We start from the raw sequence: 5539 nt of genomic DNA, 5'->3' as shown, positions 1-5539 counted from the left end.
TTTAAAATATGTCATTTGATTACAATTTGAGATTTTTTTATCCCCAAATTTTACTTTATGCTATAAATGTACATTTACATTTCGCTTTAGCTGTGTCCTTCATATTTTGATATGCTATATTTTTATTTTTACACAAATCAAAATAATTTATAATTTTCCATGAGTCCTTCTGAGTTATAGGTATAAATACATGTCTTTTACTTTTCAAATATTTGGAATTTCCAAAATACCTTTCTGATACTGATTTCTAGTGTAATTCTGTAGTGGTGAACTGAAGGACATAGTTTGTATGAATTATTTTAATTTGTTAATTCAGGCTTTACAGCTCAGAATAGGATATATGTTGACTGTATATTGTTCACTTTTAGAAAAAATATATATTCCTTTTTTCTTGGTTATAGTGTTCTATATATGTCAATTAGGTTGATATTGTTCAGATCTTCTATACCTTTGCTGATTTTCTACTTGTTTCACCAATTACTGAGAGAAGAATGTTGAAGCATCCAATATGTGGATTTGCCTATTGCTCTTTTTAGTTCTAGGAGTTTTCTTATTCCTATACTTTGAAGCTCTGTTTTCAGATGCACACACTTTACAATTATGAGAATGAACTATTTTATCAGTATACAATGTCCCTCTTTATTCCTGTTACTACCACTTGTTCTAAAGTCTACTGTATCTCATGTCAATATAATGACTCCAGCTTATTTTTACTAGTGTTTGCATATGTATAAATGTGTGTGTTTATATCCATATATATGCATATATATTCTATTATTTTACTGTTATATATAGCTTTGACATAATTTGGTTTAATTTCTTCATGAGTAACAAAAACACTAATGTCATAAGGTTTTGGTGATACTCAAATAAGATAATCTACATAAAGTTATTAGTTCATTGCTTGGCATATAGAAAGTATAAGTTTAATATCGCTAATATTACAGTGTTATTATCCTCCAATATTTGAAAATGTAACCTATGTATCAGTTGACGTTAGTTATCTAAAAATTATTTATTGTGAAACATCTTGAAGAGCTTATTACTTTAAAGGCATCTTTAGCTTCAATCTCCTAAGTTTTCTGATTATTTTTCTTCTGACTGTCCTTTATTGTGATCTGATATTATTCCAAATCTCAGACCAAATCTTCCTTACTTCCAGCTTAATTTCCCCTTTATTTCTGCCCTCACCTAATACTTAAAGAACTACATACAAATGGCTTACAAGTATTAGAATTTTATATTCTCATTAAATATTTGCCTTATTGAAATCTTTCTGAACACCTTATTCTCAGAGATTTTTCACAGAATAAGCTGCTACAAAGTACTCTATTCATCTATAGCAACTTACTCTTTCTCTATCTTGATCTTCTTCATTACGTTATTATATTCCTTATGAATCACAAGTTTATTATGTATTTTGCAGTTATTCTCTTAGAACTATCCACAAATAACATGAACACCCCATATTTCATATGTATATCCTTGCTACTTAAATTGAAAACAAACAAGCAAACAAATTACTCTCTTAGTCACACAAACTATTAAGAGTCATATTAAGTTTGTAGGAAGGACTGTGACTTGGCCATACAGTGTTTTAATCTAATTTTCATATGTTTGTTTATTATCAATAATTTGATATCTTAATTTTCAAATTTGTCTTTAGAGGTCAAATGGAGATAGATGTCTACAAAAATTCTGCTAATCGCTTATTCAGAGCTAAACACATTTAGATAAGATTTTAATTTGAGAATTTTCTCTCCCTACTTGCATTTAAACTAATACCAATTAGCTCTTGTGCAGACTGAAAAAAAGAGAATTCAAATAATGTATTATTCCTGTGAGTTGAATTGAATAATAAGTTACTTTTAGTCTTTTCCATAAATCTAATTGATAATATATTTGAAAATTAACTAAATGTATCTGCCATAGTGTGATGGAGTGTTGGTGGGTGTTGGGAAGTTGATTCCTCTCAACTCATATATATCTACAAAAGATTCTCATGCTGGTTCCATTCATGCTAATTACTTATCCATGAATTACAGAATTAGCTGGAAAAATTAGAGATTGCCTCTCATGCCAAAATTTGAAATGCATTTAATAGTAAATATAAATCCTAACATAATGTATGTGCTTTTCCAGATAATACTTTCTTAGGGCAATAATTGAGATGTTGATTGGCTATCATTTTGTCTTAACTGTTAGGTTTAACTTTTCTTATCTTGAGACACTGCAGACAAAAAAAAAAAAAAAGAGTAAATATGCCTGCCGGGATGGTCTTGTGTTGATCAGAGTTTGTTCTCCAGTGAACTTTAGGTGCAGAGATGAGTAATTTAATTTGCAGGGGAAGTATGAGGAAGCTTATGCCAAAAGATGCAATTTTCAAGTAATTGCCATGTTACTAACAGTGTGAAAACAGTTACAGTAACTATGTGTTTATTCCTTTCCAAAGTAACATTATATTTGTTTTCTTATTAGCTTTTCTTATTTAGTTCTCGAGTCAAAGGACTTCCAATTGTGTTATCATGTGAATGGAACATAATACGGAAATTCATTTTCATTAAACTCAACTTAGAGAGTGGCTTATGGAGCCTAGCAACAAGGAATAAAGGAAGAATTAGCCAGAAGCATTTTTGTCGCTGAATTTTCTGAGCCAAGTATTCATGTCATTTCACTATGGGGAAAACCAATAATTTATTCAATTTTTCCAATCAGAATCACTTGGTGCTTAAAAGACAAACTTGGTGCTTAAACTAAACTTAAAAGGCATTATGTAGGAAAAGGAAACATAACTAAGACAATATATATTTTAGAAGAACTATTATTTTTAATAATAGGTTAGTCAATGTGCAACCGTAACTCCCAAAAATGTCTACAAGAAAAGTAAGTTTTTTAGTGCACAAACAATGCAGATGGCTTACATTATCATGTTAATACTGTGTTCTTGGCAGACATTCAGTAATTTCTTTTTCCTTTAATATTTAGGTTGAAAATTTGCAAAAATAAAAACAAATCATGATTTTGATTCTGGAACTCACATCATTTAACTTGTTTCTCTTTAAATATGCTTACTTCCTAATTAGTCTCCTTGCTCTTAACCTTAGTATTGTAGTTTATTATAAAAAAAAGAAGCTCCCAGAGTAATCGTTAAAAACAAAATTTGATCATATGACTCCTCAGCTCAAAGACACTTAAAAGGCTTCCCATCACTTGAGGAATAAAACTCCAAACTTGACCAAGCCAGAACACCCAGACCTGATCCTTGTTTACCTCTCTGATATCTAATCAAATTATTTCCCACTTGGCTCACATCACTTATTTACCTTTCTTTTTGTTATTCATACATGCATACCACAGAATTATGTCTTTCTCATTGCTTTTCCTCTTAGAAATTTCTTCTCTCATGTCTTGGAATAATTATTTCTTACCAAATGGGATCCAGCATATAAATCAACTCAGGAAACACCTTCTTCCACTCAGGTACTATGTATCATGTTACTGCTTTATTTTTTAACAGTACTTATCACAGTACCAGCAGATGTTATTTTACTTATTTATTTTCTTCTTCCCTTCACTGCAATGTAAGCTGTAAAGAATTAATGAACCAGGAAGAGAAAATATTACATAAACCTGAGTCAGAGCACCTGTTGGTGTAGTACTTATGGAAGATAATGGGCCCAAAAAGCAAGTGAGCTCAGCCTTAGAATAATTACATACTTAATTAATGCCTCCACCAATATGTATGAAAAAGTCACATAAATACAGATAATTGAGAAAAAAAGAGTAATTCAGCCAGTTAGAAAATATACAAAGACTTTGAAAGTTATTGGAAGTAAGATGACCAACATTAATGTTTCTATAGATTGAATATCTACTCTTTGTGAGATGTTCAAAGCCTCATAGTCATCAGAGTGTACTCACATTTTGTGAATGATATGATATGTCAGGTCAAATTATGAAAACGTACTTGAGGGAAATGTGGCCTGGATATATTGACTGATTTCAGGTTATAGAGAAATACATTAAAGTAGCGGGCCTGTGATCACTTCTCTCTAGATTATGAGAGTGGAAAATGTCCACAGAGAAGGAATGGTAGATTATGGTCTAAACTTCTAGTAAATACACTGATAACTGACCTCCTGGTGGGTAGATTAACAATATTTTCTAGAAGGTACGTTCTTATTTATGGAATATTCTTAGCACAAAGTTACTAGTTTAAAATATTTTATGGTTCACAAACGTAAGTTCCATAGATTTATGGAACATGTCTCCCAGCACCCCAGGAATGTCTAGTAATCTGGGCGACAATCTGAGATATAAAATAGAGGCATTTAATAACCTAAATGCTCCCCACTTTGTGAGATGATTCCAAAACTTCCCTTAGAGAATCCATCTGTTACTCTGGGTCACTGCAGGTGAGTGATGAGCAAAGGAAGGATCCACATAGGATGTCCCAGATTCCCCTTTCTCTGCCTGGCTTCCTTGGTTACTTGTGTCCTCAAATTTATTAGTAAAATTTGACACAAGGTAGGATCTCTGTGAGTTTGATTTGATCATTTCACCAGCTGTGCTAGTTTAACTTTCTACACAGATCATTCTTATTGTAGTACTCTTGTCTAGGTACAGCCTTGACAAAAAGGATCTCTTTATGCTTATGTAACCATGTTTAGTACCAGTTGATAACATTTCAACTTAATGTTACCCTTCATACTCTGTACATGCAGTCAGAGTAAATTAACATGCAGTTACAAACGAAAACATTAATATATATTAAATTTTAGGTACATCCTTGGGGTTTTAAGTGAATTGTGTTGTTACGAAATTATTTGAAGTAGGGATTATTAGTTCCATTATAAAGGTGAATTAAGTGAAGTTCAGTTAACTGATTAACTTACCTGAGCCAAATTAAAAAGGCTAGAAGTGTAAATCAGTCACACCTTATTTTAAAATCTATTCTCAAAAGGCAATTTTACATGGATGATTCTTTCCCTGAGTAAATAAAGGCGAAGTAATTTTATTCATAAAGTTAAGGTTCATAGATGTTACAGCTTTATCAACTGGCAAATTTTATGTAATTGTATTTTATGTTCTGTGTAGCTAAAACATGGCGGAATAAATCAAATCAGTTCAATCCACTCTATCTCTTATTGGTATAAAATCACATATAAATAGTGAAAGAATTTTAGAAGTGTTAGTAAAATACCCTTAAGATATCAATAAGCAAAACTTTAAATATCTTCGGTTTGGTGTTAGATACATATGACCATTTTCTCACTCAGGTCCATGTCCTGGTAATAGAAGATGAGGAAGAGTATTTATGTGTGACAGGAAGCTTGAAGTTTGGCTAAATTTAAAAAATAATAATAATAGTTAAGACCTTTAAACTTTTATTTTAGGTTTTGAGGTACATGTGAATGTTATATAGGTCAACTCATGCCATGGTGGTTTGCTGTACAGATTATTTCATCACTCAGTTATTAAGCCTAGTACCCAATATTTACTTTTTCTGCTCCTCTCCCTCCTCTTTCCCTTTGACCTC

Source organism: Nomascus leucogenys, chromosome 16 (assembly GCF_006542625.1).
Source record: "Nomascus leucogenys isolate Asia chromosome 16, Asia_NLE_v1, whole genome shotgun sequence".
Taxonomy (NCBI): Eukaryota; Metazoa; Chordata; class Mammalia; order Primates; family Hylobatidae; genus Nomascus; species Nomascus leucogenys.
The sequence above is the reverse complement of the archived record's forward strand: the minus strand, read 5'-3'. Positions refer to the sequence as shown.